Source organism: Chelmon rostratus, chromosome 9 (genome assembly GCF_017976325.1).
Source record: "Chelmon rostratus isolate fCheRos1 chromosome 9, fCheRos1.pri, whole genome shotgun sequence".
NCBI classification, from domain to species: Eukaryota; Metazoa; Chordata; class Actinopteri; order Chaetodontiformes; family Chaetodontidae; genus Chelmon; species Chelmon rostratus.
This window is the reverse complement of record NC_055666.1, coordinates 16,317,384-16,332,504: the sequence shown is the minus strand read 5'-3', so window position 1 is coordinate 16,332,504 and position 15,121 is coordinate 16,317,384. Positions and strand designations below refer to the sequence as shown.

The following is a 15,121-nucleotide window of genomic DNA, read 5'->3' as shown; positions in this document are numbered from 1 at the left end:
AAATTTTTATGGAGCAAGAAAAATGTTCAAACACAACAAGATGGCGGTTTCTCTCTCCACCTCGCACTTTGTCTTTCCAAAAAAAGGGGTTTTCATTCAGCGCTTTGTTAGGTAACCAATGACCATACCTGCAGCCGACACATGTCTTTCCACAGAGAAAGGCTGGCCTGTTTGTGTGATGCCGCAAAGTCACAGACCTTCCACACATTTTAGGCACAGGGACTAATCAATGGTGCACACATTAAAATGACTAATAAAAACAGCCGAGCGCAGCACTGCTGTATGAATGCTTTCATTAGTGACCATGTTAGCAAACATAACTCTAAAGCTCTGGCCCTAAACATGCCATTTACCCTAATCACCTCAGCTGAGCATTTAAACCTGAAAGAAATGGGACACTGTTCGAGTAGATTCAGTTCAATAGTAGATTGACATGCTGGCATTTTTTGAGGGGCTATTTATTTGAGCAATTAGGGTTAAAAAATACCCATACACATGTCAGGACCAGGCACTGCTGAGTTTTACCAGACATCAGGAGTTATACAGCTATTCACCACTATGGTTTTGGAAAGAGGAAATAGGGCAGCCCCAAAAATGAGAGCCCTCCAGTTGACCAGAACACACTAAACTGTACATATGATTATATAAGTGGGATCAAGCAGCACATTAAACTTGCTGTGTTACATTTCCGTCCAGTCTTTGACAGGGGCCATGTGTCTCTGCTGCTTCGTGGGATAAAAAGGAATATTTCAGCATATGAGAAACAGGCCAGGGTTCCTTTGGCCACCCCCTTTATTCTCACTGTTTTCCCCTTCATCTTTTCCTCTCTTCTTCCTCTACTCTCACTCTTCTTCCTGCCTCCGCTTGCCCAGTCTTTCCTCTCTCTCTCTCTCTCTCTTTTCCTGTCTTTTTCCTGTCTTTCCCTCCCTCTCTCTCTCCAGCAGCCCTCAGAGCAGGCTGGTTTCACCAAACATGTGATTCCTATTCATAGAATGTAAACAGTAATGCAGCCAAGCCGGTGTTTCCATTTCACATTCAGTGCCGTTGAGCAGGCTGGCTTACGTTTAACCCTCTCACTGCCACACTGGGGACAGCTCCTATTACAAAACAATTTCAAAATAAATCTAAAATGATATACTGCATCAGCAGATCGCTGAACACTGCACATTAATTGCATAATTAATTTTTAGTTTATATGTTGCTTTCAAATTATTCCATCTCAGGCTGCCTGCAAGAGTCTTTGTAAGAGAAACATTTCACATTTTTTAAAAAGATTTTGAGCAAAAGCCACTTTTTCAAGTGCTTCGCAAGCATCTGACAGGCTTCAAGGTCAGCCCACTCTGTTCCACAACATCAGGGGAGTATGACTGAGGCAGCAGGCAGAGCTGTGACTCACTGTGCCGGTTAGCTTCCTCAGTCCCTGGTTACCAGTATTAGCTCTTGATGGAGAAAACATAGGCTGGGACTCTGGGGACAGGTTATCTCAGTTCACCTCTTTGTGCCTCGGTTGATCTCTCAGAAACATCCATTATTATGTAACACATAATTCTGCATGGATCACACTGGCAGAGTGGGGAGCTGGTGTGTTGGTGCAGTTATTGACATATCGGCATTGATTTGATGTATAGTTTTGGGATTGGTATGATTTATTGTCAGTAAATGTATTTATATAGAGATGACATACTTTGCCTGCATGAACCATAACATACAGTACACGTCTTAGACTAAATATGAAGCCTAAATGAAGGACTGAAAGCTAAAAATACTGTACATATATCACAAATCAAACTATTTTTACAGCATCAGATAATAAAGCGGGTATTTTTACACCATTCAATCCTTGTTTTCCAAATGCGTCTTACACTTTACGATCAGAAATCAATCAGGATCTTTCATAAATTTTAACATGGTTTTAAAAATTGTTCATATGACTCAGCTGTGACACAGAGGTTGTATGTGTCTCGCTGCTAAATCTTGTGTTTGCATGTTCTTCTATTTCTGTATATTAAAATGAGATTTGAATGCTGGCGCTATGAACCAATTCTATGTAAAGTTAGCGGTGTTTGTGGGTTTGGGCAAATGTCTTTGCTTGGTTTACATCTGTCTGTTGCTTATCCATATTCAGGGAATTGTTCATTCAGAATTATGAACCATGTGCCATTCTGAGTGTGTGTTTTTCTTACACCTTACCCGTGTTTGTTTTGTCTGTACGCTGGCATGCAGGAGTCTCGCAGTATTACACTCATATGGCTCCCCAGGCTTGTCGCTGTGGGTGCAGCCGGGTGTGTGCGGTTGGATACACCCACACTCGTTTTCACAGCCCTATTTAATTCCTATATTCTTTTCAGAGCCTGTCAGCAGTGCTGATGAGAGCTCTATTGTGTGAAGGACACTTGCTGATGCAAGACACTGAAAATAAAGTAAACAATCAATTCTTGTCGAGCGCAAGGCCAAGCCAGACTTGCTAATTGGTTTAATACATTTATACATGAAAGCAGAATGAAATGAGATTTTCACAGGGTTGTGACAGTGAGTGGAACACACCTCCTCTCTTTTGCCCCTTTACCACTTAATACTTCTGCCTGTTACAGCTTGGCAGCCTGTGGGTAATAAAGTTAATACTGTCAGACGTCGTCTCATCAGCTCTCTCGGGCTCTTTTGCTGCAGCGGAGGGCCTTATCAAGCCTCAACACAACACAAGTAGCAACCATACCCCTGCCTCACTTCATGCTGCTTCCATTATTCATGTCCATTGGCCCAGGTGAGAACAAACCCGGGATCAGAAGTTGGCAGAACAGCTTATTAGATATTTAGACGTGGCAGAGCATGCTGGAGGGTGGAAGGGATGAAGAACAAGGGAGAACAGAGCTCACTGTCAACAAAGGCAAAAATGTCACCGGTAAGCAGGCTTCCAGCCCGGTGGCTCGTGTTGTGGCCGCGAACTGCTGACCCTGGAAATCAGCCGTGTAGATAGACTGTGGTAAAGCAGACAGTGACATGTAATTCCTCTCTTCAAATATTTCCTTTTCTGGAGTGTGCTTACTGGACTTGGATACACCACTAGTTTAAAACTGACCAGGGCAAGCAGAGATGGATCCAGAGTCGTATGTTTGTTCTTAGAAACAATTATAAATGATTTACTTTGTGTTCAATCTCCCTCAATCTCCATAATGCATCACGTTCTGCCCCTCTGCCTCCCTTCCTTTGCTGCCTGTAGTTTAAAATTTTGAGATCTGCTTTCTTCTTAGGCGTCAATTCGGCTGCTGAAGCCCATTAATAAGTTTGCTCTCAAGCACAGCGAATATTGACGAACGTTTTCAAAGCTAGATCACCTTGAACAGTGTCCAAGAGCTCCAATATTGACTCTGCTGTATTTTCTTTGGCTATTGGCTCGGCAGAACGCAGCAATGACTAAAATTTTGCAGCAAAACTAAAACACAATACCAAAATGACATAAAATAAGATGACGGAGAGAAAAAATCTATTGTCTTGCCTTGCAGAAAACAAACTTGCTTGTATTGACACCAATACAGCTTCATTTTTCCTATATTCTCATCTGACTGTGTGGATGTGTACGAGAGCATGGCGCCAAGTTAATGGCTTACCTTTTACTGTTATTTTCTATATATATGCAAATTTACTCCACATCGTGTGAAAAAGCAATCTACGCACCACATAAATGCCACTTTCAGCTTCCGAAAAGAGGTGCTTTTCAGTGGGAAATTGCATTCCTGGCCCATGTACACCCATATTAGCCATTAACAAAACAACAGCTCTCCGTATGAAGATTGACGATACATTCCTGTAAAGTTTAACAGCTGACAACTTTAATTGCATCGCATCTGTGCTCTAAATGAGCAGGTTAACTGATCCGTAAGGTGCCGGCCACTTCATCAGCGGCTTGCCAAACTGTATTAGCAGATGATGTCGTCCAAGTTGGCGTTATTGATTATAGAGAAGGCAGAACCCGGGTCAATAAGGTCCCAAAGGCACCGACAGTCCTGACTGCTCGAATGACGGCTGTCCTTATTAAGAAATGTCTCTGAGAAAGAAAGAAAAAAAAAGCATCCTGGATTTGTCTGCTTCTCCTCCTCGCTTTGTAAGATAAAAACCAAAATGTTTCAGGAAGAGAAAAACCCACTCTCGCAGCTCCTCCTGTGTGGTGATAAGATCGAGATAAAGGGAGACAAAGAGTCAACGAGAGAATGTCTTGGTGGTGAATGTGTGCGTCCTTCTGTATATGTGTGTGCGTGCTACCTCCTGTGCATGCTGTTTCCTAAATACAGCGGCAGCTGGGGTTCAATCTTCCAAACTGTCTGCACAGCCTGCCAGCCGAGGGAAATACATTTATACGCCTGATACAAAAGATAGTACAGATGAAAGACTTGTTGGAGTTGTCTCGGCTGAATCATCCGTAACCTCATTACACACAGTCGCAGCAACTAACCTCGTTACGGGGACGAGTCTGTCTCCCTCCCTCCATTCCTCAATAGGGGTGCAGCAAAAAAAAAAAAACTGTGTGAAATGACAAAATGAAATTGACGATTCGATACTTTAAAACCATGGATGGATTTTCCGTTCCAGCGCCAGTGCCCTCAGTGCACAAGGCCTTACCGCCACACCTCATGCTGCACGTTGTAGGACCACGTGCGCCTGGATGCACAAGGGCTGCATTTATCCAGATGCAATGGGAAATTTCTCCTAACCGTTACATTAAACTGAACTGCACTGAGCTGTCGGCAGCGAGAACAGGACGCTTGACCAAAAGCCATTAAACACGAGCTCTCCTGCTCTAAGTACAGCATTCACCTTGGGTCAAAGTCCGTACACTCGCCGCCAACATAATACATCCAGGAGGGCCATTTGCCACTTCAACTGTAGTAGATGGTGCCATTAATAAAGCAGGAGGTGTTTGTGATGTGCTACTAGGCTTTTCAGTTATTCATTATGGACAGGTTTCAGGGAAAGTGTGAGGGAGAGACAACAAGATACACAGGTGATCCAAAGGAGATGAAAACACACAGGGAGGTCGAGAGAAATCAACTCAAAAATAGATCACACACCCAGAGAGAGAAAAACAAAAAGAGCAATAAAGTGGAGAGGTGGGGGACCTTGCCATCGGTGTGACCCCAGGGAGGGGGTTCCTGTCCTCTATCTCACGCTCTCGCTCTACAAAGTCAGAGCTTTCTATTTATACAGCACTGTAATGTTTGGCATTTCCTTCGAGGGGGGAGAGTGTGAGCCATTGTTTTCCTTGGCTGCTGTTCGATTGGCTCAGCAGGCTTCACGCATTGAAATGTCAGCGGCTTGCAGCTCTATTTGTTCGATTGGTTTTATTTATCACCGATAAACAATCATTTGCTCCATCTCGAGATGGGAGATCTTGTCAGTGGTGAAAAGATGTGATGGATGATCTCAGACAGGATGGATCTAGCCTCTTTTTTTCTCCCTCCGCCCTTTCAAAACAGGTGATATCAGTTTGAGGTTGCTGGTGCATCCTGGGAGAGAAAACTGCATCGTGACACAACGGCCCAAAGGCAGATCTGAGCTTTCTGATTGCAGCTGCGACAATAAAGTTGCAATGAATACACAATCGTTGGAAACACTGTCATTTGCAAGGGCCGAGCAGTCCTTCGAAACCTCACTGCATCCAAAATTCTGATGTGAAAGCCTTCAGAAAAGAAGGTCGACATTTGCTTGGGCTAGGATGCAGTTAGCGCTTACTTATTTTCAGAATACTGAAACATTCTGAATGTGCTTTTGCATTGAGAAAACAAAAACACAGTCACCCCACCCCTCGCTGCAGCCCTGCAACTGAAGCCGACACAAATCAATAGGTTGTTAGTTAAACAATAGCTGCACAGCATTGCCGGCATTTTAAAAATAGCCATTCCCCAGTGCACAGCAAAACCAAAGAGAGTAATTGTGAAGGTTAACAATGCCCACTGCTATATCAATATTGAACTGGACCAGTGGCCTGTGGGGCTCAGGTCCACAAGAACTCGTAGTCACAGCGATGACGGGTTGGATAAATTGGTCAACCTCAGTGGAAAAGCATCATATTTTAAGGAGCTAATAGTGTCTCAGTGTAGCCTCCTGCAGGCAGTGAGAAGTGCTCTGTGTTCAGCAGAAGGTCTTCTAGGGGAGATTCTTAGAGATCGCTGTAACTCAGCTTTTAGAGAGAACGTGTTCCTTAAAAATGCCTGCTGGGTGAATGAGGGTGTGTGATGAAAGCATGTTATGTGTCTGTATGTGAGTGCATGAGTAAGTCGAGGAATGAGCCGTGCTTTTTTTTTTTTTTTTTGCTTTGTTTTTGCTCCTTTACCCCCATGACTTTTTCTCTTTGCGCTCTGCTATTAACCTTCCCCAGAATCCTCCAAACATCCTTGAAGCTCAAAATTCTTCTTTCACGCCTCCTCCTGTTTACACCTACCCTCTCGATCTGTCTCTTTATAGTTATTTTGCTCTCTCTGCCACTGTTTCCCGTGCCCAATCCCACTATTTTTGTCACGACTGCCTCCAAGCCTGTGCTGGCATTAGTATAGAGGTGTTCATTATAGCAAGATACTCTCTGTGAAATGGCCCAGAAATAAAGAGTGAGAGCTAGTAACAGGTTTCCACTATAGTTCGAAATCTTTATGAAAACAATCTTCTGATGCAGCGACGTGTGAACCAAGCTGGAAATGTTTTTCTTGTACACTGCCTTGTGTTACGCATTATGTACAATCGTCCAAAACATCCTGAGATAATCCATGAAATGTTGAAAATCAATAACTACTACTACATCCCTGGGTCACACCATCATTCCCTGGGCAGAGCTCCCTTCCTCCACCACTGTCATGGCTCCTACAGCCCAGACAAGAGCAGGTGTGGTGCACTCTGCCCAACAGTGAGGCTTCTGGGGTGGGCAGCATGACGGCAGAGCCGGGCCTGATCCCAAGCTTCTGGTGCCAGCAGGTGAGATCATGGGAAACACGTGCGTCGCTGTAGGAGTTTAGACAGGCAGCTGGCTGTTAACTAGCGTGTTGGGAGGTTGGGCGCCTCCTGAGCTCAGCTGCTGCTGGGTTGGGGTGGAAAAGCCCCCTCTCTCTTCCTGTCTGGGTGGATTCTTTTGGATTTGGACCTCAGCATTTGAGGGTTTTTTTGGGTTTTGCACACGTCAGAGCGACAGGACAAGCTAAGGCCACGGTCACGCCTACACTAGAGTCTTTTTCAGTTCAAAACACAACCCAAATATTACTTCAGTTTGTGCTTTTATATTTGATTGTGTAAGCCCAAGCTTAGCAATTATGAGTGAGCACTGCTTTGCAAACAGAGGATCTAAAGTTGCTGATCATTAGAAATTTTGCAAGGTTAGAATTATCGGCAGTTGGAAAATCAAAGTAAATCTCTGCAGTTAATTAAAACAACCCTAAAGTTCAACAAGGAAGGTGTTTTTGCAGTTTTTACTATTCTACAGATAAATTTCAACTCTGTCAAACTTCCTGCACAAATTTTAAATCATTCATCTCTGCTTGCCCATGCTTTGAAAACTCCTCTTGTTCCCGCCTTCCCTATATCACGAGACAGTGTCCAACCAAATGACTGAATACAGCTGAGAATTAACATTCACTTCAAAATGATGTTTCCTTTTCGAACAAAGCATCTGTCCTCCTTTCCTAAAGGTACCCTCGTGCTAAGATAGGTAGACTATGTTATTGATCCCTTAAGAGAAATTGCAGTCTGCAGCAGCAATTCGCTTGTCACAAAACACACAAAGCTCACACTAAGCTTGCATGAGGTGGGTAAGAAAAAACACTATTTTAAAATATATATATATACACATGTGCATAAAAACTACTGTACTAGGTAAAAAAATTACAAATATATATATATATAAAAACAGATTTAGAATGAAGACAACTGAGACAGATTTTAGGCATCTGAGTGCACTCAAAGTCACCAAAGTTTAAGTGATATTTTCTCACCTCCCAAAACAAACAACCTGAAACATGGGAGGAAACACCTCAGAATTAACATCTTCAAAGACTCTTGGTGTGAACACAGCTTTGAAATGAGAGAGAGAGTCATTGTGGACAATGTATCTGTTCAATCTGTCCAATAAGGTGCGATCTGGAGAGCTCCCTCGCTAATTAGGTTTCAAATGGCTTCACTCTCAACAGACTTAAGATGCAGCGGGAGCAACAATTCGATTTCAGCCTCATGGGATTCCATTGTAAACTGATGCTGTGTAAATGTTATCCAGACTCTCTGGACATTCAGCGTTGACCTCAGGGGATTGCAGCCAGTGCACCCTTAATGAAGTAAAAATGTGGAAACTATTCACCTGCTGCTGTGACAGATCTTTGCGACAGAGTAAAGCTTGTAGTCAAGCGCAGATACCCTCCACAAGATCATTTAGTTATTATTCTGGAGCTGTGTGTGTAATCTGTCCTTCATGCGTACGACACTTGTGTATATCACACTGTCATTAATGTCAGCTGAGAAGGTTTGCACTTGCATTAGATGACACTGAGAGACAGGGAGATGGAAAAAAGAAAGGAAAGAAACTGCCAGCTGGGGGAGAAATGCAAGAGTTATAGCAATACTTGTCCTCCTTCATTCTTCAAGTACATTTGAGTCTTCATGTGGTTCAGATAATTGCTTTCCAAACTTCTCTTTCCTAGGTAAGTGGGTTGTTGAATTTGGCATCAGTGGAGCCTGCAGCCCCGAACTAAAGCCTGCAGCTTATTGGCTTTCACTGGTTTACCTCTAGAGACTGGACCATGACATGTTCTCTGCCACTACCAGTTTGTCAGCTGAGCTACCCCGGCTTCCACTCATGTAAAATTATAGCCCATGCAGCAGTGGTTTACATCATGTGATCTGTTCCTGGCGCAGCCAATAGAATTTTGTCTAAAATATGTTTTGCATAAAGCAACATGAGGTCTGTATCTTTCTGGTGGTCAAGAGTGGTATTGCAGTGAGTCTGTTAACTTCTGGTCCCACGTTTCCTTCCAAAATAGGCCCACAATCTATTTTTGTTCCTATCCTATTTGCTTAGTTGCGTACTTGAAAGCTCAATTTATGCTCTGAGATATCAGTCTGGAAAACATCCTCTGAGGATCGATTGAGAGAAACAGCTGGAAGCTGGACCAATCAGCAAATTATGAGGATTAGATGATGATGGGAATGAGCACCGCATTGAGTTTGCAGCTGACTGGTTAAATACCGGCCAAATTGAATGCAAAGTAATTTAGGTCCATGATACCTCCAGTCCAAGCAAATGTCTATTGATCCTTGCCAGACCACAGTTAGCAAAGTGAACATTATAGGCTGGCTTAAGAAGGCTAATCACTTAGTGTAGAAGCCTTTACATTTGAGGACAACTATAAAAGTTTGAGTATAAAAGTCCAAAAACACGCAGCCGTTCTTTGGTTTAAGAGCAGAGAGCATAAGCTTTTCTCCTCTCAAACGTATTCTCTATTCCTGTGTGCTCTGTCCTGCTCAGATAGCACGGTGTGCCGGATGACCAGCCGGGTGCAGCTGCTCAGACCCGGTCTGAACTGGAGCTCAAACAGCAGCAAAGTAGATATTTAACGCCCAACCAGCATAACCATGAAATCACATTAATGTTTTGGCCCGAAAGGGGAAAGTTAAACAACATGGTGCCCTGCATGACTACTCCTTGCTGATCTACATGCAGCGCGAAATGTATCTTAGAGACAGGCTATGCCTCTCTTGGCAGGGACCTTCATTGCACTCAGAGCAATGAAGAGATCAAAGGAGTGTGGAGACAAAAACAGGAGGCAGTCTGTCACACCATACATCCATCCATGCTAGGTCTGCCTTGACTCCTACATTCATTCCCTTGATCAATTCTATATCTGTATCCCTCACCCTAGAAGTGCCTCACTGGCTGCTGGCTCCCACTCACTTACCACTGCCACACAACTGCACATGCACTCACACGCTCTATTTATGCTCTCACATACCAATACACATTATGGCACTATCCATACTGTATTTATCTTAGCATATGCCTCTCACTGCTATTCACATATTTCTATACATATATACATTAATCTGCACTCTGCTTCAATTCAAGTTTGATCTTAGAGTCTAGGAGTTTTTTCTTGACTTTCAGCAGGATGTATACACAGCTGGTTCGGGCCAAAGACTGCTGTTCCACCTGTTCTGACACTTCCCATTTAACATAAGTAGCCAAGCTTTCTTCTCTTTGCTGCCAACTCTTGTGGCCAACATGAAGGCTGTTACAGATCTCTGTGGTTTTGATGCATTTTTTTTAGACTTTCTTTTAAAAAGGAGCTTTCTATCAGCACGCACGCATTGGCAGCCGCTTTACACAACTCACAACAGAGCGAAGAGTATTCGATACTGTGATTACGCTGACTTCAGTGCTCCCAACACATCACTTTTGTGGCGACCATGAAAGCATGTCCTTGTGGGTATTATTGCTGTTATAAAAGAGACAAATAACAGCATTTCATCCGACCACAGTGACACAAACACTGAAACCTAACAGCATACTTAAACCAAAGCCTGCTTCCACTGATTTAGGCCCAACATTTGTTAATACAGAAGGGTTTCCTCCGTTCATTTACTATCCGTGCGTGCACCAACAATATGGCCGTGGGTAAAGACTCAGGAGTACACGTTTTATTAAAGGGGCTGTATCTGCTCGCTGGGATGATTTATTTGCACTGTTTAGCAGAATTTGTGGAATTGCTGTGGTCTAGATTTGTTGCAGAAAGCTGGGACACTGTGACAAATGGTAGGTGGAGGAGCAGAGGGCAAGGACTTTAAAACATCAGGGGTGCAGATTCATGGCTTCTCTTGGTATGTGCGTCAGCTGCTTGAACCTGACCACCTCAATGAACACACACCACGGTTCTCTCTGGTCTTCGGAGGTCCCCGCTGTCGTGAGGGTCAGATGATATTATGTACTGAGACGAATGATACTGGCTACGGTTCAGTTCGTCTGTTTCAAAGTTTCATCAAGGTAAATGGAAGACTTTCAAGACCTTTTAATGCCACTAGGAATTAAATGTATGACTTATGACACCTCTGAAATGAAGATGAAAAAAGTCTAAGAGTACAAGTCTGTCTAACTGGGCTCATTTCAGAGCTGCTGAACACTAGACTTTATTTAAAAATCTTCAAGGACTTCTGAGGACTTGAGTAAAGGCAAGGAACACAATATAATTTATGATCTGATAAGCACTTGCAGAGACCTTGATAAATCAGCTAAATGTCACAAGTCACTTAACGTACAAATGGCCGGAGTGCAATCAGAGATATTTTGTAGACAATCAGTTTCGGCACTGCGGGGAGTAAAGAGAAAATGAGACCAATTACATGTCTGCTGCTGTTTTCTTCTGTTTAGTGAAATACTGTGCTGCGTTATTAAAGGTCCCATTAAACGGCTGGTGCACTGCCATTCGCTTCAGCATATTCTCGCATTTTCTCTAAAAACAGGCAACGTTAGCGGTCCTATCAGCTGACTCTGAACACAGCCTCTGAGACTGATGGAGGCCAGTTTGATGTCAGGGAACGTAACCCACCGAGGTGGTTTTCTCGCCAGGGTCGTCTCCTGGAGCCCAACTAGTAGGAGCACGAGCTGCAGAGCTAACCGAGCTAACTAGCTACATTTAGCAGCAGATAGCAGTTAGCAACAAGGGAAGCTATCTGTCCATTGGGAAACGGTATAAATCACCTTGGTACTGTAGAGTTATTCCCTGTCATTAAACTGGCCACCTTTGGTCCCGGTCCCTGTGTTCAATGGGATGCTAGTTAGCAGCTATTAGCGGTTACTTCAATAACAAGTGAAGCTATTTGTCCAGAGATGAGGCAGAACAGCTGGAGGACACAAGGAAATATTTTCTACATAAAATATGATCCAGTTTCACCCAAATCAGTGAATGAAGTTCTAATGTTTGTTAATGTGTTTTTGTACAGTACAGTGAGGCCATGGCCCCCAGAAACACTCCCCTCCAGCAGCGTCCTTCTCTGTATGCATCCATGGTGGTGTTGTAAAAGTCAAAAAACGTTTCATTGGATGAAAAGTTTGTATACGCCCCCAAATGCAGCATTTTTTCTTAGCGATTTCCAGGAAATGACAAACTCTAAAATACCATTAATAATACCTACAAAATGGCTTTTGTTTCCACTGTCTGGCCAGATACTGCCGCATAGCTGACGTCTGGCACGAGTTGCGACAAAAACATTGATTTCGACTTTATGGGAACTTTAACACCCTCTTATGGCCAGATTGTTGCACTCACTGCACAAAAACCCAATGGTTTCAAAGTAGTAATTATCATCAGCAGCACTTTCCAGTTCCTTTTCACAACACTGCATTAAAGGGAAGGGTAGCAGCTTTTTTTCCACGAACCTGCCTCATGCACACACACCCAAAACTGCACTGTGTGACACTAATAACATTGCATCTTTTGCAATCCAAACCGTGACTGTTAAAAGGTGTCAGGCATTAAAACTTTGTTTAACTTTTGATCCATTAGGTTCAGTCAGACACCATACATCATTGGGCAACAATGTTTCTTTAATGCCACGACTTTGCCCTTAATCCTCCTGCCATCCTCTGTGAATAGACCTGACTTTACGCACAAAACACCAGGAAAAGTAGGTTAAGAGCAGGTAAAGCAGACACAAAACACTGAGCTTTGCATTGCGCCCACAAGACTCCGAGAGCTGGATGGAAGGAGAGAGGACAGAGACAGATGATTGATGCATGGATAAACCAAGAGAGAGAGAGAAGAGAGAGACTTAAAGGAGAGGGAGGATGAGAGAGAGAGAGACCACAGGAAGCAACCCTAAAGTTAGACAGACAGGAAAGAGAATGTATGGCTTTTGAAGGTATAAGTGGCAGCCTAGAGCAGTGACTCTGTTCTCGTCTATTTGAAATGGAAGCATACACGAGTGTGCCGATGTGTAATCGGCTTGATGAGCCGTGTGTGTAATGGTACGACACTGGGCAGCTCTAAGGCTTTTTGGCAAAAAAAAAAAGAAACCTGGGTAAACTACTGCTACTACAGTGCACTCACAGGACATGCACAGGGCTGACTGGGTCATGGTTTTGCTTCACTCAAACAGATGGCACACACACACACACACACACACACACACACAAAGAGAGAGAGGCAGTGTATCAATCTGGAATCAGGATTTAAGATTCAGCGAAGAGACACTGATTAAAGCACAGGTTAGAGTTGAATAAAAAGCAGCAAACTACTCAAGATGCACTTCCTGGCAGACTTAACCTGTCCCTGTCCGTGGCACCCAGCACTTCAGCGTACAGAGGCACACGAAGCAGCCTAACAACAGGCACTTTCCCTCATGCTGTCAGCTGAGCTCAGCGGGATCATCAGAAAATAGTTGAGTTCAGTGTTTGGCATTCAGCACCGCATGAGCTGAATTATGCACGGTGACACTTCAACACTCTCCTGACAACTTTGCGCGTTTCATCACATTTTGACAGGGTATTAATTTCTGGGGCACCGGCTCACTTCAACGCTACCAAGTGGCAGATTTGTTTTTGATTTTCAAGTCGGTGTTCATCGCTTCGGATCAGCTGGAATCAGACGGGAAATGACATACACACGTCTGTCAAACTGTAATTACTGAATGGGACAGTCATCTCTTCAGTCTTCCTAAAATGTGAAAAATTAATCATGAATTAGCATTTAATTAATGTTAAAAAGATGCTACAATCACACCAAAACTCCTGATGTTACTGTGATACCATAGAAAGAAAATTGAGACAAAATCGCAACCATGTACCCCTTAAATTATACAGAAACATTACAAGAACAGTTCAGGTTACTGCTTTTCCGTTGGAAGAATGCAGAAAAAACTGGACAGCATGAGGATGCATCCTATTAAAAATGAGATGAAATGCAAATAACCAGAGCGTCTGTGCTTAATGTCACAGAAAGCCTACAGCTCTCCAAATGAGCCTGTAAAGACCCTGAAATGAGCACAGGCACACACGTGCCACACGAAAAACTGTTCCACATGCGTTGCATGACAGCAACACATGAATCTCTCTGCTGAATCATTCTGATAACAAAAGTCTGCGCGCAGCAGGAGTGCCCAAAGTAAGGTCCGGGGCTGCTGAAAGGGTTTATGGGGGTTACAGGGCACATGGAGGCAACATGTACAATGTCACTGAAATCACTGGAAATAATCTGAAAAACACACCGCCTCTATCTTATGATTCATTCTCAGCACAAGCATCTAGACAGAATGCTGTTGTCCAGTTTGGCAGCCCACTAAACCAACAGCACAGATCTGTCCATATATGGCTTAACATTAGATTGGATCCGCGTGTCTCCAGACATGACAACACAGGACAGACCCTGTCCACGAAGCACCAAGTGGCTAAGTTGGACCGATCTGCCAGCAGCCTACTTCAGACGTGCTCCATTCAACTGAAAGCTTACGGAGAACACATCAAGAAAATCCCCGATAGATGGTGGAAAAAATAACCACCGGTTTTCATTTCTATTCCCGGGCGCCTCTCTCACCCCGGCGTGTCTGTGCGCTGCCACAAACCTGAACCCCACGCAGCAGCCAGACCGAGCCAGACACCTCTCCGCGCCGAGGGGAGGGGTTTCAGACACCTACCAGCTTTACATGCCGAACACTCTTTTCTTCTGTCATCTTGAAAGTAGCCCGGAATGAAGTTGGAAGAAACACAGGCACGGCTGGACGGAGGGGGTGGAGAGTGGGGGGGCTAAGCCGAGCCGGGATACCGCCGGTGACTCCTTCTACCCGAGTCCGCTCCAAACACGGCGCAGCAGCGCGGCGCGACGCAAAACAGCAGCCCGGTGCAGCGCTCCGCTGGCGACAGCTCCCAGGCAAGCGGAATATTCAACTTTGGAAAAATGAGAGAGGGAAGAGACGCACTGAGAGGGAGAGAGAGAGAGAGAGGGGGGAGAGAGAGAGAGAGCAGCCAGACAATCACAGGAAAGCGGCTCCTCCTACCCATACAATACAAAAAGCCAGCAGATAGAGCGGCTTCAGTGCGTTACTCCAAACTGCAACGCGCGCTGACTGTTGCCTAATGGCTAATTCAGTGCGCGCGCTGGCAGCAGACGAC

At 44.2% G+C, this 15,121-nt stretch overlaps 1 protein-coding gene across 1 annotated transcript in view; it reads right to left on the bottom strand.

Moving 5' to 3' along the window:
• The window catches only part of mid2 (midline 2), a 93,092-nt gene extending 78,390 nt beyond the window's left edge, over nucleotides 1–14,702 (bottom strand). The window contains exon 1 of the mRNA XM_041943838.1: nucleotides 14,647–14,702. The gene's annotated coding sequence lies outside the window, so the exon portion shown is untranslated. The remainder of the gene's footprint in view (nucleotides 1–14,646) is intronic.
• Between the last annotated feature and the right edge of the window lie 419 nt (nucleotides 14,703–15,121).